The sequence below is a fragment of the Panthera onca genome, chromosome B2 (assembly GCF_046562875.1).
Source record: "Panthera onca isolate mPanOnc1 chromosome B2, mPanOnc1 haplotype 2, whole genome shotgun sequence".
NCBI classification, from domain to species: Eukaryota; Metazoa; Chordata; class Mammalia; order Carnivora; family Felidae; genus Panthera; species Panthera onca.
In genome coordinates, this window is record NC_138343.1 from 85,166,857 (window position 1) to 85,194,673 (window position 27,817).

The window sequence follows — 27,817 nt, forward strand, 5'->3', positions numbered from 1 at the left end:
ACTAGATATTTAGGAAAGAGAGCCTTTAGATATGAATCACATGTTGGCCTTCTCGGAAGTTTCTCAGCACGTGAATCAAGTTACTTAAAATACATATGCCTATGACCAGATGCCTCTCAATGTTATCAATATTCTTTTGTGAAATATTTAAGAACTATTATAATAATATCATATGAAAACTGAAATGGATTAAAAACTCCTGAAATAGAGAGAGAGAAGGGGAAGGAAGGAGAGGGATACATATCTGCAAAAAGGAACTTAAAGGGTTCTAATCTCTCTGATTATAATAAATATATGTACTCTTGAATGTACTGATGTTTGTGGCATCAAATAAACAGTAAAGTTTAACATTTCCCAACTATAGCATATTATAAAGTTTCTATAAAAAGATAGTGTTTTTTTCTAACTACTCTAAGTATTTTTAAATCCCTAGATTTTATTGAAAATTCAAAAATATACTAACTACTTAGCATCACTGGAACAAAGGAATCTATTTGAAGGACTAGATAGAAAAAAATTTGAATTATCACTGTGTGAGTATCTATAGTGCTAAACTTGAAATCATTTTAGACTTTTGGAGGTGTGTTTGACTTTGCATAAGATGTGGATAATTTCTTTGACTTACTTGATTTAAATAAGACGAGATTACTACGTAATGCTGTAACTCAATCATTATGCAGTAATCCAGAGCGAAAGTGAAACGTTCAGAAACATTTTCACATATGTAATTTGTATAAACCATAAGGTTATGATTAAGAAATCTTAGGAATATGTATTACTGTGGCAAAAGCAGTAGTACCAGCCTTTTTATCTTCTTGCTATAGACAGGAATATCCTCAAGGTTAGAAGGTTGCCTGCCTGTTATTTTATGAACCAAGAAAGTATTTCTGCTTTACAGGTATGGAATTTTCTAAAACCTCTTACAAGCCATAAGTAAATGTTAACAATGTGCTACTTTACTCCAAACTCTCGTCACCAAAAGTACCTACATTAGGAGGATTTCAGACTAATTCTAGCATGCAGTTTTGCCCTAAGAAGATCTCAGTATGTAATGTACAGCCATTTTTTAATGGCCAAGTTCTTAATGAACTGAACACATTACAGGAGTATTTCTATTCTCTGTAGTGTGCACAGTTCAAATAAAGTTGCCCAACTTCCACAAAATATCTCACCTCATATCAACCATTGCACAGTTAAAATAAATTTTCCAGGGGCGCCTGAGTGGCTCAGTAGGTTAAGTGTCTGACTTTGGCTCAGGTCATGATTTCACATGGCTTGTGAGTTTGAGCTCCATGTCAGGCTCTGTGCTGACAGCTCAGAGCCTGGAGCCTGCTTTGGATTCTGTGTCTTCCTCTCTCTGCCCCTCTCCCACTCATTCTCTCTCTCTCTCTCTCTCTCTCTCTCTCTCTCTCTCTCAATCTTTCTCTCTCTCTCCTTCAAAAATAAACGTTAAAAAAATTAAAAAATAACTAACTAAATAAATAAAGTTTCCATCTAGCCTTTAATGAGAACTTAAGTAAGTCCTTAAATAAAGACCCTTTCATTGGTTTTATACTTCCACAAATGTCATTCAGTTTAAATGACTGACTTATTTGCATAGCTTGTTGGAGGAATTGGTAAAACATTATTGCTGCATTTCTGATAGTTTCCTAATATTTTGCTACGTTTGTTTTATCCACATTACTTTGTCTCACATTACTTTCTTTTCTTATAGATGTTCAAAATCGTACTGACATGTTTTATTCAATAAACAAACACATTTTAAGCATTACCATATGAAAAACACTTTGTTAGATGTTATGAGAGACAAAAAGATACATCAATCCTGGTCCCAGACTTCACAGTCCGGGGGAAGTAGGTATATAAATAATTCTTATGTCCTGAAAGAGAAAACAAAAATTTCCATGATGAAAGAATACAATGGGAAAAGGAGAGATTATTCCCAGTTGTGGAATTTTAGAGGAAAGCTAGTGTTTCCACAGGTGACAGAAATATTCTATGGAGAGGGAATTCCCATTATTGGCAAGCAGTATCCGTTTCACTGGGATTTCTGCTAACCATGGCCTAGTGAGGTATCTGGTGCAGTGTCTTCAATCCAAAATCAAAACAACACATTTCTAAGAGCACTTCATTTATTTTGGAAAACCATTTTTCTGAGTTTTCAATTTCTTTCTCTGTAAAGTACAGCTTTTCTAATCTATATTCATGAGAAGCTCTATAAGTTTGAGTAACAAATGGAATAATGTACAAAAAAGCACTTTGAAAATTACTATTCAAAATCGCAGGCTTTTTTTTGTCAAGCTCTTCATGTGTATTTAAGATATTGATATAGGTTTTTGAGTGAAAGTTCTTGAGAAATAGAAAATCTAAATGTATTGCTGATGCATCACTGCTCATTACAAGAGCATCCCAATTCTAAGGAGACATCAGAGAATTGAGACTTGAAAGTCAGAAAGGTATTTGCTGTCCTGTTTCAGGCCCCAGTTAGTTACAAAGAGACAAGGATGCCCCTTAGATTATTTATTATTTTTCCTTCCAAAAACTTAAGTTCTCCAAAAGAAAAAGGACTTAGAAGGCAATTGTTACCTATTTCCTCCCCAGCCTGTGCATGGGGTAAGAGATGAAGCTAAGAAATTTTGCCATTTGATGATAAAAATATAGTCAACTTACTTTTTTAATAGCCAACTTATTTTTGACAACACATTATTAAGCATGAGTTGAAAGAATATCTGTGTAAACAAATCAGAATCCAAGGAGATTCAGGCTTTATGATGCTCAAGTCATTCTCTTGAACCATGTAACTACACTTCTAGCACTATATTTGATGTTCTCACTCCCAGAACTCTTTAACTGCCCTAAATCACAATGTTCTACTTTTTAAGAGACAAATAATTTAAATTTCCCCTGTGGCTTCCTGTTAAAATCATAATTCTTCCCTAAAAATCGTAGACTATTCCAATGAGTTATTGGTGAAGTTACCACCTTGATGAATAAATGGATTCCAGATAAATGAAAAGAAAAAAAATCATCAATTTTTCATCAATATTTTATTGGCAAGCTCTTAAGAAGTAGTTTCCTACTATAAAAAAATGCACACTGACAGTAAATTTTGAAATTTCTAAAAGATAACCAAAATACAATAACAAATCACATTCAAAATGGAAACATGAACATTATAAATGTATTCAAATTCACATCTAGTAAATTTGTGAACTGAAAAATCTCAAGTCTTAAAAATAGTGAAGTATGACTGAACACAGGAAAGATCATTTGAGATTTTCTCTTTATTCATTCAAAGATGATCATATGATATACTCCCATTTTCCATAGAATCTATTGCAGTAGGCAAACTATTTAAATATTAACAAGTTTTCATCAAATATTAACTTTAAACACATTAGAGATCATTTAAATCTAAGGAATACAATAACTTAAAATAATACAGTTATGGTGGCATATAATTAGTGGCACTTTGTAATAAGCTATTTCGCTTCACATTACATACTCTGAATGGGAACAGGTTTAGAAAGACATTAACAGAAAATGTGACAGAATTTGCCTGAAGACTATAAACTGATTGATGTTTTGGAACTTTCCTCAGACCTTACTGAATGATGTTCTCATTCAGGCAACACTAAATGTACTAAAATATTCAAATTCGGTTTTATAATTTTCAAGAAAGAAAAATGAAAGAAAGGTCAGCAACAATCGTGGCTTAGAATTTAGGTTAAAAGAAAATGTTACATACTTGTCAATGTTGTTTGTATGTCATCCTGAAGGAGACATATGTGGGCATATTCACTGAAAATAAATGAGCAACGATAAGTATTTCCTCTTAATATTATCTTCCACTTTACAATTTTGTAGAGTTCATTTGCAAGTTCTTTCACAAAAACAGAGGGCTTCAAATCAACTATTCTAGGAAGAAATACAGCCATATTTTTGTTGATACTTTAGAATGCAAGCACAGAAGACAAGATACCCTATTATAATCTCAAAGATATTTAACCTCATGTTAACAAAATTAAATAGGATTCATACATTTTATGTAGCCTTACTTTTAGAAAGCTTCATCTGTAATAATAAAGACCCCATCTCACTGCCAGAGCTTTGATTCTGCATTAATTAAATATTTATTTCCTCTTTTATTCTTAACCTAATTTCTAACCCAGAGCTTTAGTTTCATGTTTTTGCTTCTGTAAACTTTAAACCACTGCTGCTAATTACAATAGCAGGATATATATGCTGAGTTATCCAAACCAACCTAAAACATTTGAGGTCCACCTGATTTTGTCTCATTATAGGTAGAAAATGGGTCAAAGCAAAAATTTCTTTGTAGGCATACAAACATTTGGTTCTTAATTTCACTGACACTGAGTTTCTGGGGAATGGATGTATTTTTCTCAGAATTGTCTTGGATATATGTACGTGACTCGGACTTTGTGTCAACACAGTAAGAAAGAATTCTGGTTCATTGATCTTTTTTAACTGAGATACCTGCAAAGCTAAGTCATTATAATATTACAAGGCTGAACTTACTTCCTAACTAAATATGTTAAGCATTTCAAATGTAGTACCCGAATTTTCAAATTATTTAATGGAAAGTCAACAATACCCTGATGCAAGGCAATGTGTAATTAGCAAAAATGTTTCCAAGATATGCTTAACATTTCAAGTTTATGTTCATTAACGTATAAAAATATATATTCATCAACAGAATAAATATGAATTCAAAATCCTACAGGATTTATTTCCCCCATTGATCATGAACGAAAGCCATTAAAGGGTGAAGTGTATCTACATCAGTGAGTAGCTTTGTTCTTCATTTCTGGATAAGGATTTAGGTTGTCTTCTTTAGATTTTTCTCATGTCTATAACTCAGATGTCTCAATGGCTTCTTCCCATTTTTAAGTCAATAAATCACGTCAAATAATGTGCAATTATGTTTTCCCAAAATCTGACTACTAATATCCTTTCTTGGATGACAATTAGTTATATGTACTCTTTATTCTCATTAAGAAGAGCAATATCAGAGATCCAGTAGAAGTATTTACCTTGACATTCAAGTCAGTGTTAATTTCGGCATCTATGAACCCCAGCCCATAAAAACAAACTTCCTCTATCCTCCTAGGTAATGTACCCTCCGTGCCACGGCAATTTAAAGTTGCTGCTTTGCATGAACATTTAAGTATCCTCTAGACTACATAGCCAATTTTAAGATCTTTGGTGATAGACCATGCTAGCCTTGGGACCAATTGTTCCCAAACTCATCCCTCTTCCCATTTTCCATTCTTTATGAGAGGGGCTCACCTCTTCATCCATTTCCCAGGTACATTTCCCAGGACCACTGTCAGTTGGCTTCTAGCTGCATTGGACAGTGGAGACACTGGTGGGATTTTTAGAGTGTAGTGAGAACGGAAATGCCAGGTTATTTTCACCTTCATCTTTGTTGGGCAGTATTTTCTGTTTAAGCTTATATCTGGCCCACTGTGGTTCGAGCTTTGAAAGAATGATTCTGACTAGTACCAACATTTAGTCCTCCAGGTTAAGGGTGACAGTAACCTCCCACTTTTGCTAATCTCTGGGTTAGGTCATAATCACTTTTATGGCTTCCCCAAATCCACAACACCTTTGTAACTAGTTCCCAGAATTAAATAACCTGTTACAGGGGCACCTGTATGGCTCAGTTGGTTGAGCATCTGACTTTGGCTCAGGTCACAATCTCACGGTTTGTGGGTTCGAGCCCCACATCTGTCTCTGTGCTGAACTCTTGCTCAGAGCCTGGAGCCTGCTTCAGATTCTCCTCTCAGTCTCTCTCTGACCCTTTCCCGCTCGCACTCTGTCTCACTCTATCTCTAAAAAATAAATAAATGTAAAAAAAAATTTCAAATACCCTGTTATAAACATTTTAGGTGGTTTCTTTCTTCCTGGTTAGACTTTGATATACCAATCCTATACATTGTTATAGTCATATAAAATGTTATGACATTGTTTTGATCCCATTTTATGTATCAGAATATTGATATTTGGAGACATTAATCAGATTTCTTAAGTCATAATTGATGATAGTTGGTAGTGGAAATTGAATTTGGATTCAGATTGGTCTGTCTCTTTAGCCAGTGCTTTTAAACACGGAACATATGTTTTGTTTGGTGCTCTGTATATCTACTAGACAAATATCTAAACTTTTCCTTACTGGATCAAAGTCTTTAATGATCATAATACACAGCTAAAAGGAGCTTATATTCCTTTACTTTGTGAGAGGGCCTTCTGAGTGACACAGGGTAACCATGTTTTCAAACGTAACAGGATGCTGTACTGTACATGGGAGCAGTGAGACCAGAGAGGACGCTGTGTGATAATCCAGGCGGGAGCTCTTGTTGGTCTGGCCCAGGGTGGCAATATTGGGGTGGTAATAAGTGTTCAGATTCTGGATATACTTTGAAAATAGAGCCATCAGTATTTTTGGATGGATTAAAAGTGATCTTAGAACGAACTATTGCCATCATTTGAGATGAAGATATGTACGGGAGGAACATATCTACAGGAGTGCCATAGGTAGTTTTACATATGTGAAGTTATATTTGTAACAAGTGCATTATGTTATTATGAAAACTAGCTTTCCAGTGATAGAAATATGTCTATCATGTAAGCACCCACATGTATGATTGTAATCTAAGGAATTCAGAGAGAAGTTAACCCAATTTTGTAAACCACTGAGACCAAAATAACAACATTTTGAAAAAGTCGCTTTCAAAAAAGGAGCAAATGATCAAGGATGCGCAAGTCATGGGTAAAGTTCCTAAAGGAAGAGTCAGTCCTGAGGTTTGGGCCTTCCTGAGTGGGGGACAGCCCCACCCCCCTCTAGCCTCGCAGACTCAAAAGCTTGACAAAACCTATGGTTCAATGCAAATGAGAGATTTACAGAGTTTATAATTAAGCATAACTTATTTTAGATACTCAGCCTAACTTGTGTGTACATGTCTATTTTCTGCTCATTGGCTGTTGATCTAGAAAGCAGATTTTTGCCATCTTTCTACCATTTGCCCCTTTGTTGTTTCAAGCCAAGTTCTCAAATAGACAGGCAATTCCTTAAATACTGAGGTAAGTTTGCCAAAGGGTTTAGTGTAAAAATGAGTTCATATATAGTACATGACAGTCTATAAAAATGAAACCAGAGCAAAAGAAAAAAAAATAGTATATAAGGAATACATTGCACACGGCAATCATAAATCCAAGTTTGGAACTTGTATTCTAGACACAGCATTGTTGCTCTATGTGTAACTAAAGCTTCAGTTTCATTATGGGTCCTTTCTTAGAGACTTCACTTTCTCAATTAAAGATTTCCTGTTTGTTGTAGTCCGCAGGAAACTATTTTTATAAGTTTCCTCCTTTTATTTTGATGTTTATGAGTGTGTCTAACAGTAATATTTTTATATCGTATTTGTACTTTGATATTTAAAGGTAAGCTTAGGCCTAGAAGCAGATAGTATCAAAATTTTGGAGAAAACTAGGTAAGTTTTTTTTTTCTGTTTAATGAATCTTTGTATGTAGAGTTCAGAACAGTGCATTCATTCACTAAAATAATTCTTTGCTTTTAGAAGTTTGAGAATTCAAAGTCATAAAATAAATTATATTTCCCTTTAAGGGACTTTACCTACATTCGTAGAACAAATAATAAATGCCACAAAAGGTAGAAATTATTTCCAGCTGTTTTTCCAGTGTGGGAAATAAAATTCATCTAGAGGGTGTTGATTTCCACTGGAAGGCCGGATGATGGGTAGAGAATTTCCTTAAACTATCATTTGGAAGACAGGCCTCAGGCATACTTCACTTAATGCATGGGCATTTAGTTCCCTTAAGACACCAAACTGGAACTTATATCTGCAAGTTGATGACTATTCATGTATCACCCATTGGTTGAGGTATACAGCAATGACAGTTTACTATTCAGACACTGTTATACACATTGTTTGCACTACAATTGCAAAGAAGTTAACAGTGTGAATCTCATATCCTATACAAAAATAGGAAAACACAGTAAAAATTAGTTATAGTAATACTTCTGGTAATGATCATGGTAATTTATCAAAGCCTAATAAATACTACTTTTCCTCAGTGAAATATACATATAATAAAAAAGTTAAAATATTTGCAGTTATCAAAAAAAGTAAAGGGAACAATCTGATACTACAAACCTCAAAAGATGATGACAAAGGAAAAAAAAAAAAAAGATTAGAGCTTCATGGTATTGTTTCTAACTTCCTTCCAGGCCCCCTTGCTTAAAGACATAGTGTCTAAGAAATGTGGTTGGAATATAAAATGTGTCCCCAAAAGTTAGTTCAGAGAGGATACTGAACAGGTCTCAGAAGAAAGTCAAGGGGAAACTGAACAAAATGTATCAGCACAAGGAGAAAATCAGGGCAAAGTTCTCCAAGTATCATTCAAATAAAATGATGTATGAAATATACAAATACACCGTAGAATAAAAAAATTATAACTATTCAATCTAGAAAAAAAGGAAAGCCAAGGAATAAAAGGTATGATTGACTGCTACTGTTAGAATACGTGGGGTGTCTGGGTGGCTCAGTTGGTTAAGCATCCTATTTCCACTCATGTCATGATCTCGCGGTTTGTGAGTTCGAGCCCTGTGTTGGGCTCTGTACTGACAGCTCAGTGCCTGGAGCCTGCTTCGGATTCTGTGTCTTGCTCTCTCTCTGCCTCTCCCCTGCTTGCATTCTCTCTCTCTCTCTGTCTCTCTCTCTCTCTCTCAAAAATGAACAAACATTAAAAGAAAATTTAGAATATGTGTCTTTCTTGCTTAAGGGAAACTCTCCGGCCCTGGGTATTTATGTTTTCCACTTTTGTCTGATAAGATGACAGTGACTACAGTGAGCTTGAAAGCTGTGTGTTGAAGACCCAGAGTCTCCATTAGCCCCAGTCCATGAATACCCATAGGGAGAGCCACCCACTAACCTGGAATATCCACCCAGAGCTGTTAGCTAAATGGGAAATAAAAAGTCTCTCTGGTTTGAGCACTTGTATTTTGGGGGTTTCTTTATTATTAAATCTAGTAGAGCCCTAAATGAGTCACATGAAAATTTTGATCTTGGTGTGAAGGAGAGCGTGGTGTATAGAACAGCTAAGTAAGAGCATGCAATCAGTTAAAAAACAAAAAGACACACAACATTAGAGTTTAAAAAAGAAAATAAGGGGTCTCAGGGTGGCTCAGTCAGTTAAGCATGAGACTCTTGGTTTCGGCGCAGGTCTGGATCTCACCCTTCATGAGACTGAGCCCCACATCGGGTTCTGCAATGAGAATGGAGCCTGCTTGAGACTCTTTCTCTCTCTCTATTTCTCTCTCTCTTCCTCTGCCCCTTCCCTACTCATACCCGCACACTCTATCTACAAGAAGGAGAAGGAGAAGGAGATGAAGAAAATGTGATTTTAAAGACTACAAAGCTAAACAAATAGGTAGAATGCCAAAAACAAAAAACAACAAAAAAAAGGGGGGGGTGGGAAGAAAAGGAAAAAGATGTGGAAAGATTCAGAAACTGAGGAACCGTACAGAAAAAAAATGAAAGGGAAATTCTGATGCAGAGATAGATCCTGAAATAATCACAATGCGAAAAGATAATAGTTGTACAATTCAGATATTCCTTTATCAAGATAGTTTATGTTCCTGAAACAAAGAACTCAACACATAGAATCAGAAATTATTCAATAATGCAGTTCAGGAAAAAAATGTCTGAAATGAAGGAAGAAATTATCTACAGGCCAAGTGATACACCACTTTCCAGGAAAAGCTTGATATGTACAGCTAACAATGACTTGTATCCTAATTATATTATTGAATACCCAGCATGAAGAAAGGATTTTTAGTCATCCTGGAAGATAAATAAAGACCCTTACAGGAAGAAAAAAATGACTTGAGACTTCCTTTCATAACATTCAACACTAGAAAAAAGTCCATGTGAACAAATTTCTGAGAGAAATTAAAAGGCGCCCAAGATTCCTTGGACACTGAACAGATATTACTCAGTTACAAAAGCAAGAGATTTTATCAAACATAAAATTACTCAGGTAATGGAATACCTATAGTCCCTTTGTGAAAAATAAATTCCTGAACACCAGACCCAGTAAATCAACAAATGAACCAAAATATAAAATTAATGAAGATGCTAACAAGGGGAACCAAAAGTAAGCATTGTTATGTTTAAAAAGTGGAGATGAATCTCATAAACCATAACAATAAAATATAATGTAATTGGTACAGCTTTATGCGAAGGAAGAAAGTGTGAATATTATGATGTATTTCCACTTTATTAGACTATCAGAACTAGGAACACAATGATGAAAAGACCTCGCACACAAACGAGATCAACAGCCAGGGTTATCCAAAGAATGTCAAGGTAAGCGAAATCAGAGTTACACAAAGGAGAAATCAACATGTTCTACAGCCAATGGAAAGACAAAATTCTGCACCCGAAAATCTTCGCAAAGTGTTGCCAGTAGTAATTTTCTAATTGTGTGTGAGTCACTTCAGACGTTTTCAGTCCCCCTCTTAGCCCTCTGTCTTGTATACATTGGCTTATATACCTAAACCTGGACTAGTCTTCATTCAAGCTAGTTGATATGTGCCAGGACTATCTCTTCTGGACTAAGTGCTTCTCATCAGTTTTAGAATTTACATAATACAAAATACTGTAACAAGGTAAGGTTTCATATACACAACATCTACCCAGATTCCATTTATCAGCCCCCTGCAGGCTTACACAGCCTGATATAAGTACATTACTTGACTTTGGGCTGTAAAATAAGAACAAAGATCAGTTACCCAGATGTCTTAGGTAGTCATGTTTATAGGTCTATTGATAAGTTCTATCTTGCAGCTAATTAACTCATCATTTATAAACAGAGTAAATTAATACTGTAAAAAACTGAAAAATGTAGATTAAAAACATACTAATTCAACCTCATAATGGGTTTCATAAATCCTTGACCTTAGCTTGATCTTTTGCAAATAAGTTCTTCTATGACAAAGAAACATTTTTCTCATGATCATCAGATTCTTTGTTTTTTCCTGTTTCTTTTCCCGCTGTTCAATTCAAATAAAATTGAGTGTTTGCTAACACAGTTTATGTATTATCCCATTTTAGTCAAATGACTTGAATGTTCGCTCTATCCATTATTTAATCGCTATGGCTGCATAGAATGTGGAGGTATCCGAAATGGCATCACCTGATGTTAATGGTGACTGTGAGCACTGTAGCAATGATGTCCAAGCACTGTCTCCCAGGTTAGAAAATTTATTAGAGTGTGACTCAGATTCATGTCTTTTTACTTCTATGCCATTAGTCACCATGTCTCCTTAAGGCTCCCCTTCACTGTAACATTTTCTCAGCCTTGTTTTTGATGGTCTTGAGAGTTTTGAGGAGTAATCATCAGAAATTTTGTTGACTCTTCTTCAATTGATATTTGTCTGATGTTTATCTGCTGGTTAGACTGAGGTTATGGGTTTCTGTGGTGAGGACCACAGAGGTAAGGTGATGTTTCATCAGATCACATCAAGGATCCATATCCTCAAAATGACACCACTGTTGAAACAAACCCTGATCGCGTAAGGTAGTGTTTGTCAGGTTTCTCTGTAAACAATAACATTATGCTGCCCCCTTCCTTCTTTGATACTGTACTCTTTAGAATCAGTGAAGTAGTTTTTAACCATTTCTTTCTTTCATATGTATATGACAGGAAACAAAGTGTGTCAAGGTTAATAATTAAGTATTTTGAGGAGATTTGGGGAGATTTTTAAAAATTAAATGTTTGTTAGAAAGAGAAACTATTAACTAATTAGCTAACTAGTTAATTCTTATTGAGTGTTTACTCAACACTAAACGCTAAGCACTATATATGAATTATCTCATACAAACATTCATCTAACCATGAGGGAAGTAAGTATTATCCCTATTTTACAGACACATAAGGGATAGACTCAAAAAGTGGCTATTTGCTTAAGACCATACTATAGCAAGTGGCAGAACTATATTTCAAATCCAGGCTTGCATGTGATTCAATAACATAATTTATATTACTACACATTAGTGCCCCCTAAAGTGTCAGATGCTGTTCAAAAGAAGAAATCTCTAATAGTCATGCCATACTATCTAGACATTAAGTTTTAGGGAAATACCAGAAGTTATGTGATCTCCTTTCATCAGATTAAGCCTAGTTTGTTACTATCTATTAAACATTTTTGTTATTTGAGTTTTTTCCCAAAATGAACTACCTGGCTTTCTTTGCCCTCATTGACTTAAATTATGCTGGCATGAACTTTTTCTCAAGGTTATATAAATGATATTTCTGTACTCTATAGAATAAATAATGCTATGTAATATATCTATCATCAATAAATGAGTCTACTATTTATTCTGTCCATAAAACTGAGGATAAAGCATTATTTAAATAAGTCTATTTTATGCCAAAATAAGTGAAAAGTGCAATTCTTTCTTCCCTATTATTTGAAAATACGAGTCAGCTTCTAGTAAAGAAAATGCAAAAATATAAAAAGAAAAGTAAATTAACATTACTGCTGACATTTAAATAAGTGATATGTCAGGGTAAAAATACTGAGTGGAAAAAAAATCAGTAAAGGGTATAATTACATTTCACAAGTCCTCAGCAGAGGTTCTGGGTTATTTTTTCTTTTTAGTAGCCAAAACCTCTAATAAGATAAATAGATTGAGGTATAAAGAAGCATCTCAGAAAATTGTTATAGGTGCCAATCCAAAATCTGCCAAGGATATCAACATACACAAAACAGCCAAATTTCTCTACTGATTTTCAGTAAACAAACATGTCAATGATTAAAAATAATAATAACCTCTCAATTTGTTTTACAAACATTACAAACATCTCAAGAACTGCCGTAAAAATGTTAGTATTAAAGTATCCATAATTGAATTAAAAATCAGGCCCAGAAAGGTTATTTAATTTTACTGATGTCACACAGGAAATCTGACATTGGAAGAGGAGCCCACATTATCATTTAGATTCTCTATGCGGAGTAATGATAAATACAGAGAAAGGCTGATATGAAAAAAAGCCTCACTTTTTGTAGTATTTAAATACATATAGTAAGTTGGCAAATGGTGATTAGCATTTGAATAGATAGACCGCAGTGAAGTCTTGGTCTTCATTAATGGTACAGGTCAGTAGATTTGGAATTAAAAGATGAGCTTAGATTTTCATTTACAAAACCAGTGAAATAGTTGGTTGTCAGTACAAAGAGCCACTAAGAACTAGGAATACACTTTAACTTTTCACTCATGTTTCATAAAGCACATATTTTTATTCCCTTAAGGCCAGGGCCTCTGCAGCCACTGCAAATATCGCAGGCCATAGAACCCCGTAAACTACTGAAAAATGAACATTTCATCCTTGGGTGAATATTGTTATTGGCTCTGTATTTACATTGTGCAGTGTATATAGATATAACTTATCTATTTTTCCATTAAACGAAATCATAACTGGCATGTAGCAGTATGGAATTGGCTTCTTCTGTATGCTTGCTCTCTTTGTAAGAGATGATGTCCTCATTCTAGCTTTGCCAGGTCTTGGTAACAGTAGTTTTTGTTTGTAAAATGAAACAGCACCACCTTGTATCCTCAAGTAAAGCTACAACCTCTCTAAAATCTAAGAACATTCAGATCTGTGTTTCAAACATATGTACTGATGACTATCTTATGAAGCAGATGAAATTTAATTACTAGTGTGGTCTGTGCTGTGTTCTATCGTACCATTATTAAACCACTAGATTCACGCTACCATATTCACCCTCCAGAAATTACTCCTTCTCTTACTATCAAAATATACTCTGATGCAAACAAATGCAGAAAAATGTCATCTGCTTAATTGTGCAATATCTATCAATTGCCAAAAAGCCTATAATACCTCGCAAAAATTATGATTGATCCTCTCTAACCTTGTTATTTTATGACTCCAGTAATGTTTATGTACCTACAAAATAAGACAGGGTTCCTAATCTATACAGCACATGCGTTAGACAGCTCTTAAACTTACAAATAACATAGGCAAATGCTTTGATGTGATATATACATATAGATATAATTTACTGAATTATATAGTTGGAGTTATAATTATGGCATTTATTTTTGTTACTGTTGGTTTCTTTTTCAGTTTTAGTTTTCAAAATACATGATTTATTTACACCTTTATTTCATCCTCAAGAAAGGATCTTTGTCATTTATTTAGCATACTTTTAAATAGATTTAATTGGCCGTAAAAATGATTCCAGGCAAATACAGGCATAGATTTTCAAACTCCTCACCAATATCATGAAATGATATTCAGTCAGTTCCTCATACAGGTGGAAAATCAAAGTTCCTAATTGCTTTTGTGACTTAACAAAATGGTGAAGTGTGCCATGATCTATGCTAATATACTAAAATGTTTAAGTGCATTTTTATAATGATACGAATCTTATTTAACAACAAGATATTCTGCTTTCTAAACCCTTGCACATTGCAAACAAATCTAATTCACAACTCACTGAAAATGTAAAGAATATTAAAAATGTACTTATACAAATTATAAACGTTCTAAAAGCAAGTATATGCATTTGCGATTGCTGGAGCTATGTTTGCATTATGATTTCTAGGTCAGTGGCGTCATAACCTCTTTAAATTGTTGGCCAGAACTACAACATTGTTAAAGGTGGAATGAGATCTCTTATTTTTCTCCTTGCCAACACAATATTACACTCCCTGCGCACAATTGCCAAGTAAGGGTGACCCCGTATTTTGGGTTTCAGAATAGATTCCGTGCCATAAAATCAAATTACAATATAGGAATACTTAAGCCCAGCCAGGTGCCTGGAATTTTATTCCCCATCCATTTGATTGCTTACAATTAGATATTCTATAAGGAAGGTTCACTTGTCACATTCCACTCTGCATTTAGAAGTGCTTGTTTGTATGCCTCTGCTCCTAGACTGTAAAATAGCATAAGGCTTGCACTGTACCTGACTTATTGTTTTAAGTCAAGCCCCAACACCAGTGAAGGGTCCATAAGAGGCACACAAAAATAGGTTTCTATAAATACATTTTCTCATGCGACTGACAGAATGAAGAGTATGTAGTATTGAAAAACTTCACAGAGCTGAAGTTTCAGGCTGCACCCTTACTGTCAACTGAAAATATTGATAGTATGATATGCTTAATGAAATAGGGTGAGGGAAAGAACATATCTTTCCTTAGGGTTCCTGGTAGCCAACAGTAAACCATTTCCATTTTGTTCCCTCCATTATCTGTTTTGTCAATTTTAAGGATGATATAAATGCTGCTTACTTTTATCAGAATTAGAAAGGCTGTGGCTCGGGTCATGGCAGCTTCTGCTTTCTGCACCTATGGAGTAATTATAACCCGTTAAGATTTTATACATATTTTGTTTCAAACTCAGGGATACTTCAATTTCGGTTGGTCTTGTTTTACTCTTCTGGGAGAGTCTAAGTTAATGCCTAGTGTATCAAAAGGCAGTTCAATAAATGTTTGTTAAAGGAATAAATGAATCATATTCTATATAAAATATGTATTAAAATATACCTATACCTGTGTACAGGTATTTAAATAAATATGGAGGTAAAGGCCTTATGTAACTAAAGTACACCTGATATAAGAAAACTTTGCAAATATTTTCTACTATTTACTTGTATGGCATTATTAAGAATAAGTAGAGAATCCATCCAACATTGTGTCTATATAGGAGTTTAAAAAATATATCTGGAAGCTGAGAAGATTTTTTAAGATTGGTAAGTGACCTTGGAATCCATCAGATCTTCAAGTTCCCAGCATATCCATTCTCTCATAACGTAGACAATATTTTAGTTCTCATCTGCTGTGAATCTTATTTTGACCTGAAATTGAGCTCTATTCCTTTGACACGTTGATAGTAAAACCCCCTAGATTCTACAATGAATTTCAAAGATCCCGGAAGTTGAAAAACAGGATGGGGGTGAAATGTTAAGTTATAACAAATTCATTTAAGCATTTCATTTCATTAAAGTATGAAACTGAAATTAGATAATATATTCAATAAATATGATTCAAAGTGTAGCATATGGTATATTCGGAAAATAATATTTTAAAATATTCTGAACTTATGATTTCTAGGAAATGAAGAAAATTGGAGAATATGTAGAGATGGGATTGATTCAAAATTGAGGCTTAATCAAATGTGAAAAACATTACCAAACTCTAAAGAGAATAGGGAGTAGAATGTGCTTGCTGATGACCTTACAGTTATTAACTGTGAATTAAACTGAATGGTTCAAATTAGATGCTGGGGAAGAGAGGACAGGAGGAAGCAGAATTTAGTAACTAATTTATTATTACTTATAATAAGGAACCATTAGATCATACCCCCACCCCTCAAAAAAAGGATTAGGAATGCTGTGGAAAGGTACTGTGTATGAAGGCAACCACTAGAAACCTTCCTACATACCAGAAGTTTGAAAGAGGGATCTGTTTACATTAAAACACAAAAATAAGTACACGATAGAAGACTAAACATTAAGGGGGACAACTGTTGGCTCTAAGAAGAGAGAGAGAATAGCATAGAGGGGCAAACCCAGATCCTGGACTTCCTTGTTTTGTAGATATGACTTTAGAAATCTACAAACATTTTACATTTACCTTTAGAATTAAATTTTTAAAAGAAGCAAAACAAGAAGCATGCAAAACTAAATGTGTATTTAGTTCATAGTATAAAGAGAGGAAATTTTTAAAAAGTGACTTTAAGTCATAGTAATTTGACAAAAATAAACTGCAAAAGAAAATCTTAAACATTTAAGCAATCATTTTTGTTTTAGTGTTTGTGTTTTTATACTGATATATTTGTACACGTACTGTGGGATAAAGCAAATGAGTAATGTTTTCTTTGTCTAATTCTACAGTCTCAGTGTTATTGAGAACTGGAATTCTCAGTATAGATATGAGAGAAACATATAATGCAAAAGAGATTAAATAAAAACCTTGGAGGCCCTAAATTTGAATTGGATGCATCATTATGAGTTCATGAGAAATTTTAATAAAAATATCTTTAAGAAAAAATAAACACATTTCCTATATGTTTCTAGAAAAAAGTTTAGAAACAATAACCAACCATTAACAATGAATAAAATTTGGTCTTAAATTATATAGGTATTTCATATGTATCTATCTCTATTTATCTATTATCTATCTATCATTTTTTTTTCTCTCTCATCAGAAGGAACTAGAACTTCTTACAGAAAAGACAAGCAGGAGGGATCAAGATGAAATGGACCATATTGTCATGACACAGAGTACAGAATGTTTCAAAGATGTTGAGTGCTGTGTCAAAATGATGCAGGAGTCATCTTAGAAAGGATCCCACTTGGACAAAATATGAAAAGTTTGAATACCAGTATTACTTGCAATAGATAAAAATGTACAAAATATATTTAAAACCATGAAATTACAATGAGACCAGAGCACAAAACATAAAAGAACTACCATCCACCAATTGGTTATGGTTGAAAGATGTTTTCCATTATTTTGAAGCCGAAAAAAAAGGAAATAATCACACATTTATCTCATCTTTCCCCCACTAACTATTCTACTGGGTAACCAAGCACTAGATAACTAGACAAAGGAACCTTCTCTTTAGGGAAGTATTCTGCCTAAGATACAAAGAAGACATGATCTAATTAGAATAGCACTTTTTTGGGGCGCCTGGGTGGCTCAGTTGGTTAAGCATCCGACTTCGGCTCAGGTCACGATCTCACTGTCCATGAGTTTGAGCCCGGCGTTGGGCTCTGTGCTGACTGCTCAGATCCCAGAGCCTGGTTCAGATTCTGTGTCTCCCTCTCTCTCTGACCCTCCCCCGTTCATGCTCTGTCTCTCTCTGTCTCAAAAATAAATAAACGTTAAAAAAATTTTAGAATAGCACTTTTTTGGTCTGAATTAATGGATCTATGCTGTTATCATATATAACTGCTAATATCAATAGAGACAACCAAACATTATGTGCATCCTGAGGGAGAAACAGAACACCACATGAATAGTAGCCATGCCAAATAAAGCAAAACAACACAAATTACACACACACATACACACACACTCATGCACATGAAAACTAAATCTAACCAAGCTTCTAAGTTTTATCTTTATTCATAGGACATAAAAAAAGAAAAACATATTGAATAATGCCATTGTTATGTAGTCAAAAAATTCCAAAATGTGGGAAACTGGTGGACAAAGAACCAAATTGCTTCAATGACCAATTGTAACCAAATAAAATTTTGCAGAGAAAGAAAGCAAGAGAGTCTGCAGTGTAAAAGACAGTTAATTATATCCTGTTCAACAAGCAATCTACAAAAAGAAAAATATATAAATTTTATGAGACAAGTGAATATTTGAACACAGTATTTTACACTGTTAAGGAAGCATTCTTATATTTAGGTGTGATGGCAATCTTTGTTTTTGATTTTTATGTTGGACTGTAATTTTCTAAAGCAGATTTAGGTTCACAGCAAAATTAAACAGAAATTACATTCTGGGCTCTTCTTCAGATACAGCCTCTCCCACTTGAGATATTTTAACAGGCTTTTGTTAAAATTGATAAGCCTACATTGAGTCATCATTATACACTAAATCCAGAGTTTATAGTAGCATCCATTCTTGGTATTGTATAATCCATGGGTTTTGACAAACATATGATGGCGTGTACCCCCCATGACAGTATCATACAGAATAATTCCACTGCCTTAAAAATCCTCTGTGTTCTGCCTATCCATCCCTCTCTACAACCCCTGGCAACCACTGATCCATCTACTGTCTCCATAATTTCACCTTTTCCAGAATATCAAATAGTGTCATACAATATGGGGCCTTTTTAGAGTGGTTTCTTGTAGTCAGTCATATTCATTTAAGTCTTTTCATGACTTGATAATTCATTTCTTTTTAGTGCTGAATGATATTCCTTTGTCTGGTTCTAGCACAGTTTGTCTATTACACACTAAAAGACATCTTGGTTGCCTGCATGTTTGGGAATTATGAAGAAAGCTGCTAAAAACATCTGCGTGCAAGTTTTTGTGTGGACATAAGCTTTGAACTTATTTTGGGAAATACCAAGAAGCAAAATTGTTGGATCATATATGGTAAGAGTAAGTTTAGTTTGATAAGAAATTGTCAGTCTTCCCATGTAGCTTGACCATTTTACATTCCCACAGATGACGAATGAGAGTTCTTATTGCTTTACATCCTTGCCAGCATTTGCTATTGTGTTTTGAGTTTTTGCCATTGCAATAGGTGTGTAGCGGCATCTCTTTTTGTTTTACTTTGCAGTTCTCTTATGACATGTTAAGAATCTTTTCATGTGCTTGTTATCTATTTTAATTTTTAAGGTGTCTATTCAGGTCTTTTGACACATTTACTGATGAGGTTGTTTTCTTATTGCTGAGTTTAAGTGTTCTTTATATATTTTGAATAGCGCTTTATCAGTTGTGTCTTTTGCAAATATTATTTCCCACCCTATGGCTTCCCTTTTCATTCTTATTGTCTTTTGCAGAGCAGAAGTTGTTACTTGTGATGAAATCTAGGTTATCAATTATTTCTTTCATAGGTTGTGCCTTTGGTGTTGTGTCTAAAAAGCCATTACCATGCCCAAGATCAATTTTCTTCTACATTTTATCATAAGCATTTTATAATTGTGTTTTACATTCAGGTCTATGATCTATCTTGAGTTAATTTTTATGAAGGGGTATAATATATATATATATATTTATGCATATGATGTCCAGTTGTTCCATCACCATTGTTGAGAAGATTATCTTTGTTCTATTGCCTTTGCTCCTTTGTCAGTGATCAGTTTATATATATATATATATATATATATATATATATATATATATATATATATAAAATCATAAAATCTATTTCTGGGCTCTTTGTTCTATTGATCTATTTGTCTATTCTTTCCATCAATACCACACTGTCTTGATTTCCACAGCTTTATAGTAAGTCGTAATGTCAGATAGTACCAAACCTCTGACTTAGTTTGGATCTTTTTAAAGAATGATGATACTAGTTTTTGGAAAGGTATTGAATCATAGGAAGAGATACACATTGCTGATGACACTACAAATTGTTAAAAGAGTTTTAAAATCCATTTGGTAAATATCTAGTAAGGTTCATACTTTTTATCCCATATTCTCAACTTTTTATAGATCTAAAACTTTGGCATATATGACAAGATATATATTGTAGCCCATTATAGCAAAACAATTGTAAATAAGGCAAATGCCTGCTAACATGGAGATAAATTAGGCATGGGATACTTATAAAAATTTTAAAATGAATTTTATTTAAATTTATTACTGTAGGTAAATACTAAATACAAAAATGTTTGAAAAATGAAGTTGCACTTCAAATTGAATGATAGTGGGGTATCTAGGGGGCTCAGTCAGTTGTCTGCCTCTTGATTTCCACTCAGGTCATGGTCTTCCAGTTCATAAGTGCAAGCCCCGCATCAGGCTCTGTGCTGACCACAGGGAACCTGTTTAGGATTCTCTCTCCCTCCCTCTCTCTCAATAAATAAATAATTTTTAAAAAATGAATGATACTTACATAATAAACATTAGTGTAAAAATTTAAAAATAATAAACAATACTATATTAATGCAGATACATAGTAATTTTCTACAAAAATGTCTTAAAAACATCAACAGCATGTCTCCTCTAATATCCTTTCATATTGGGGTTGAGTATCTGTGTGTCTTTGCTATAGAAGAATTGGTCTTCATATAACTTAATATTTCTTTCATGATGCTTCCTCATCTTTGCCTACCTCCTTTAAAATTTATTCCTTTCCTAAAGAATATCAAATGGAATAAAGACAGTCTCTTCAGCAAGTGGTGCTGGGAAAACTGGACCACTATCTTACACCGTACACAAAAATAAACTCAAAATGGATGAAAGACTTAAATGTAAGACAGGAAGCCATCAAAATCCTCAAGGAGAGAGCAGGCAAAAACCTCTTTTACCTTGGCTGCAGCAACTTCTTACTCAACACGTCTCCGAAGGCAAGGGAAACAAAGGCAAGAATGAACTACTGGGACCTCATCAAAATAAAATCTTCTGTACAGCAAAGGAAACAATCAGCAAAACTAAAAGGCAACCAACAGAATGGGAGAAGATATTTGCAAACGACATATCAGATAAAGGGTTAGTATCCAAAATCTATAAAGAACTTATCAAACTCAACACCCAAAAAACAAATAATCCAGTGAAGAAATGAGCAAAAGACATGAATAGACACTCCTCCAAAGAAGACATCCAGGTGGCCAACCGACAAAGGAAAAAATGCTCCACATCACTCATCATCAGGGAAATACAAATCAAAACCACAATGAGATACCACCTTACACGTGTCAGAATGGCTAACATTAACAACTCAGGCAACAACACATGTTGGCGAATATGCGGAGAAAGAGGATCTCTTTTGCATTGTTGGCTGCAGTGCAAGCTGGTGCAGCCACTCTGGAAAGCAGTATGGAGTTTCCTCAAAACATTAAACATAGAACTACCCTACGACCCAGAAATTGCGCTAGTAGGTATTTATCCAAGAGCTAGAGGTGTGCTGTTTTGAAGGGACACATGCACCCTATGTTTATAGCAGCACTATCAACAATAGCCAAAGTATGGAAAGAGCCCAAATGTCCATCAATGGATGAATGGATAAAAAGATGTGGTATATATATATAATGGAGTATTACTTGGCAATCAAAAAGAATGAAATCTTGCCATTTGCAACTACGTGGATGGAACTGGAGGGTATTATGCTAAGCAAAATTAATCAGAGAAAGACAAACATCATATGACTTCACTCATATGAGGACTTTTAAGAGACAAAACAGATGAACATAAGGGAAGGGAAACAAAAATAATATAAAAACAGGGAGTGGGACAAAACAGAAGAGACTCATAAATATGGAGAACAAACTGAGGGTTGCTGGAAGGGTTGTGGGAGGGGGGATGGGCTAAATGGGCAAGGGGCATTAAGGAACCTACTCATGAAATCATTGTTTCACTATATGCTAACTAATTTGGATGTAAATTTTAAAAAAAGTTAAAAAAATAAAATAAAGAAATAAATACTTGAGTAAAATAAATATTTACTCAAGGCCTCAAAAAAATTATTCCTTTCCCAGAACAAATCCCACACACTTGAAAAAAATAAAAAGATCAAATGCAGTCACCTCCATGAAGCCTCTGTTCATCTAAACTCCAACACTGATCCTTAGTGTAATTGCTAAACTTTAAACAAAATCTATATTTATCACTTAAAAATAGAATGTATTCTACATCACAATGCTTTCTAATTGTTTTATAAGCTATTTGAATGTTTATGCAGTGAGCATACTCTTTTAAGAACATATAAACATGTAAAAGATAACCTACCAGATCCATCAAATTCACAAAATGGTGACTATTGGTAGTCAGTCTGGAGGGTCTATTCCATGTGAGGTTCTAAGAGCTAAACATGTTAGATTTTTGAGTAAAATCTTATGACTTTCTATTTGAATTTTGAGTTATCTGATAAAGGAAAGATGACATGAAATGCCACTTTTGGACTCCTATGAGGGTTTAGTTTTTGGTGGAAAAATTTGGTGGAAAAATTAGTTATCTGCATTACTGTATCTAAAATAGTCACACAATGAAAATGCTCACCTATACAATATATGAAAGAAATGAGAAAAAAAAACTGTATATAGAATATTTAGACTTGTGACTTTCTTGACTTGCTATGATGGTAAAAATAACATAATTATTGTTAATTTGATAGTAGCAATCCTAGTGGTAATAAAAATGGGATAAGTGGTAGTGGTATTGATTAGTATAAAGTAGAAAATACAAAACAAGCATAGGGACACTTTATTGACCTTATGATGGCTAAGAGTATCTTTCAACTTTGTATCCAGTGTCTCAATCCAGGTCAGATAAACCTTTTTTATAACATTCTATATAAGGTTGGTAGCTCTCTCATACTCATAAACACATTTCCAAATTCCGTCTCCTTTGATTTTTCTCTCCCGCCATCACCAAAACAATTAAGACTACTTAGAACAATCTCATGGAAGCACTTGCACTTTTATGGCATTTTCCCTTAAGAAAAGTTTCCAATCTTAAAAAAAAAAAAAAAAAGAAAGAAAAGAAAAGCTTCCAGAGATCAATACTGGAAATGAGTAATATTTAGAAATATATTGGAAGTAGTTTCCTTCAAAATTCTTTAGGTAGATTTGAACCAGAAGGAAGTAAAATGACAATTTAAAAGTTCCTCAACTCCTCATGCTGTCTGCTCATCACTCACCTCTAACCCTCCTTCAAGTCATGAGAGCTTTATGGCAGATGAAATAGTTCATCATTTTCTACTGCCAAAAATCAGGTTTATGGAGACAATTGTTTTGGTCATATGTGACTCAAAGATCAATTTGTGATAACTAAAACAAACTTTTAAATTCAGTAAAGAAGATAAAAGTCCATTTTAAAATGAACCAAATATTCAAAGCAAACAAAAGCATTATTTCAAAGAGATGTCTGCAGTCCCATATTCATTGAACCATTATTTACCATAGCCAATGTATGGAAACAACCTAAGTGTCTGTCTATAGATGAATGGATGAATAAAATGTAATGTATACAATATGGAATATTAGCCTTAAAAAGAGAAGAAAATCCTGCCATACGCATCAATATAGAACAACCTGGAGAGCATAATGCTAAGGGAGATAAGCCAGACAGTGAAAGATAAGACAAATACTGCAATGTATCACTTATATGTGGAATCTAAAAGAAAAAAAAAAAGGATTTATAAGGTCTGAGAATCTAACATAAAACATGGTTATTTACACTGTATTGTACAGTTGAAATTTGCTAACAAAATAGAACTTAAATGTTCTCACCATTAAAAAAAAAGGTAAAATATATGAAGTGATGGTGTGTTGATAAACTCAATGGGGGAGTCTTTTCACAATGTTTATGTATATGAAATCATCATGTTGTACACTTTAAAGATCTTATAATTTTGTCAATTATGCCAGACTGAAAATTTTTAAGCACTAAAAATATATAAATACATAAGTGGGCATTTATGTTTTTTATTTCACCACTTTATCAATAGTCTAGCTGTTATAATGGAAGAAAAAAATACTTCATTATTAATAAGCGGGGCATTTGATTGTAGATGAATCTCAAAATACCAATAGCGCGCTTTTAGTTTGTTAGTTGGTCAAATAATGCTTCTATTCCTGTTACATAACAGACATCACTTTGTCAATCCATGATCAAATCTGCCACAATTGAGAAAATATTTTTTTCTTGGCTGTACATCAAATCCATGCAAGTAGAATGAAATTAGAAAGAGACAATGCAGATTTCCAACCACCCTTGTAAGTAATTGACATAGGTCTTTAGTAAGCAATCTTTCTCACTTAGTCCCCTTTTTGCTTTAAGCAATCTTTCTCTCTCAGCCCCCTTTTTGCTGGATAGGGAATAAACCACAGACACCCAAGAAAGAAGAAATAGGAAAGATCATGAAAGGTAATATGCTTCCAATTTTACAGGAGGCACCCTATATTCTTCTAAGATATGAAGACAATCATTAACAGGCTTTTGTAAATTCTTAACTTTTAATTTGGCTTCCTGATTTCATACCTTCAAGATAGCTAGGCTTCCAAGTTATGCCAAATTCCTGAAATTTCTATTTAGTAGAGGGCTTGTTTGAATAACAAAGACCTAATAAAAAATCTCCAAAATTCTCCCTGCCACTGGGCTTCTTGTTATCCACCAAAAAAAAAAAAAAAAAAAAAATTGTAAAGCTTCACAAGTGCTCACTTGGCCTCTTTTGACAGAGAAAACCAAGGTTGATAATTTAAGCTTGAAAACATAGAAAGGTTAACGTATAAAGCCCAGAAAAGTCCTTACGACGTTTCACTTGAGTTCAGGACTTAAGTATATATGGTTTCAGTGATCCTTATAAGAAAAGGCAGAACGGCTTAGTGGACCAGAGTATGTGAATTGGAATCAGATGCCCGTGAAAGCCAACCCTTGAACTTGGCACCTTGAAAAATCCTTTTAATCATTTTGTCCTTAGAGAATTGTCACTTACCAGGTAGGGTGCACCACCTTACACAGATGCCAGAATGAAAATTTATAACTCATATTAAGCAGAAGTCATAGTGTCATTAAGCAGATCGTGACTCTATTACAACATATCCTGGGCTGAAATTGAGAAATGAGAGCAATTGGATTCAACATGTTGTTTTAGTATGTAATATACTCCAGCATATACGTAAAATCAACCAGCTACACCTTCGTGCAGAAAGCAAAAGCACATATTGCCATTTAGTCATCTTGCTAAAAATTGAAAATAAATGTTTTTGCAAATGTTAATGTTCTCATTCAAAATGTTCTTTTCTAAAATTGCAATCATTTTTCAGTGCTTTCATTTTACACATTTGTAGCATTATTTTGTAAATGGATAGCTCCAAGCAATTTATAATGAGGTTACATTAATTTGCTAAAACAAATTCAGAATCCCTAAATGTTGTATATTATTTGGCTTTATATCATGTAACACATGTCATAGATGCATCATCATATGCTAGTTTGAGATCTTGAAAGAAAGAAGTAAAGTTTATCACAGTTGTTTATCATTTAATCCATTTATTCAACAAATAATTATTGAATACCTTATATTTCCACGTTCTATGACAAGTGTCAGGTATACGTGTTAAAAAAATACAAGGTATGCTCTCATGAAACTTACACTTTAGTAGGAAACACAAACTGAAAATAAAGAAATGAATACAAGAGCACATTTTTTTTTTTGAAAAATCACCTATCCCAAAGAAGCACATTTTATAAGTTTAAGAGAATTAAGGCAGAGTCTGAGGACATGGAATTTAAATTAAGATCTGGACTTTGACGAAATTGTAGACAAGTGAAGGACATTTCATAGAATTGATAGCATGTGCGAATGCCTGGTGTAGGAAGTCAGTAAATTCAAGGAATTGGAAGGAGGACAGTGTTACTGACACAGTGAGTTAAGGAGAAAATGTCTAGAGATGAAGTTGGGGAGGTATTCAAACCAAGATCCTATAGGGTCAGTTTTACTTCCTGGAATAACTCATTGAATGCCATTGATTTTTGTTTTTAGTAGGGTGATAACATGATTAAGTGTCCAGTTGCAAAATAGCATTTTGAAATTTATGAATAATGACATATTTGAGGGCAAGAATAAAGCAAGCACACAAAACAGGAGTCTATTGTAGTAAAAAATGATAGTGTCGTGAGTTAGTGATGCCAATAGAAATGCAAACAACTACAAGTCAAGAATTACAGAGAATGAGAACAGACTGAGCAAGAGCAGAGAATGAGAGAAGTGACAAGAACGTTTTAAAAATATCTATTTTGAGTATATGCATCATGGAGGTGTCATTTTAAAAAAATGAGAAAAAACAAAGCAAGAAATTAAGCAAAATCTGATCGAAAAGAGCAAAAAGTAAATTTTGGAACATAAAAGTTTATCATCCGGAAGCGTTCTGGTGAATGTGTCAGTTGGGTAGGTGCATACATAAATTTGCATCTTGTTAGCAGGTTCATGGCTAGAGATTAAAATGTGGGGTCATTTAAATCCATTAGCCATTAAGGACTGATGAGGGAGCAGTTTTCTTGTAGCAATTTGAGTAGAAGCCAGATTGGAGTACATTTTGGAGTGAAAGGAAATTGGATTAAATGAAAACAGTCATCCTAAATGGCTTTTTTGAGAAACTTACATGAAGAAAAGCAGAAGGGTTTTATATGTTAGATGTAAGGTTTGTCAGAGAGGGGTTTTTACTTATTATTATTATTATTATTATTATTATTATTATTTAATATAGAAGTATAGCAGGGCATATTTGAATGCAGGAATGATTTTAATGGAGGGAAACACTGAAAACGCAGAGTGGAGAAGTAAATATTGAAAGAAACAAGTTTAAAAAGAGGCATCAAGATCATGACCAATTGTGGAAGGACTGAGTCTGTGGTAACAGGAGGTGGCATAGTATCTGGGAGGGCAGGGTCACTGATCTTTAAATAATAAATTTTTTAATCCAATTGTAAAATAATCCTGCCTATTGCTACACCATTTCAGAGCATAGCTATGAAAATCTTCTGCCGCCGTTTCACACCAATTTGTTGATATCCTGTCCTTTAAAGATGGAGACTAATGGGTTATTGTTGAGCCTGTATTTAAGTGTGTGTGTGTGTGTGTGTGTGTGTGTGTGTGTGCGCGCGCGCGCGCGCACGCGCGCGCGCACAAGACACAATGTATGGAGTGGCCATGAAAGCCTTATGCTTCTAAGAATTCTACTTCCTCTGTTAAGTATCTGTATAATAATAAATCTTCACAAAAAACTGAAGATCACAGGGGAAAATGAAAATGCTTGGTGAGAAAGGAGTAGAACGTGGATCTCCTAACATAGATACATTGTGCCTGCTTTATAGCAGACTAGGCTTCAAGCAAAATAATCTCAGTTCTTTCACTGCTTTCTCTGGGTTTAATGCTTCTCATGTTATTTTAGGAAAATAGGTTGGTCTGGATTGAATTAATACAAATGAATAATAAAAGCAAATGGGCATTTGCAGATGAAATCATGTCTAATTCATCTCATGTTCATGGTATGATTTTTGTCAAAATAAATGCATGTGGGTGTTACAAATGAACCACTGTTTCAACAA

The 27,817-nt window shown here is 34.1% G+C and overlaps 1 long non-coding RNA gene across 1 annotated transcript in view; it reads right to left on the reverse strand.

Annotated features, from left to right (window-relative positions):
* Positions 1-1,783: 1,783 nt before the first annotated feature.
* LOC132666460 (uncharacterized) overlaps positions 1,784-27,817 on the reverse strand; it is a 38,948-nt gene continuing 12,914 nt past the window's right edge. Inside the window, exons 2-3 of the long non-coding RNA XR_009604675.3 lie at positions 3,749-3,801; positions 1,784-1,880 (exon numbers count right to left, since the gene is read on the reverse strand). This is a non-coding gene — a long non-coding RNA (uncharacterized LOC132666460). The remainder of the gene's footprint in view (positions 1,881-3,748; positions 3,802-27,817) is intronic.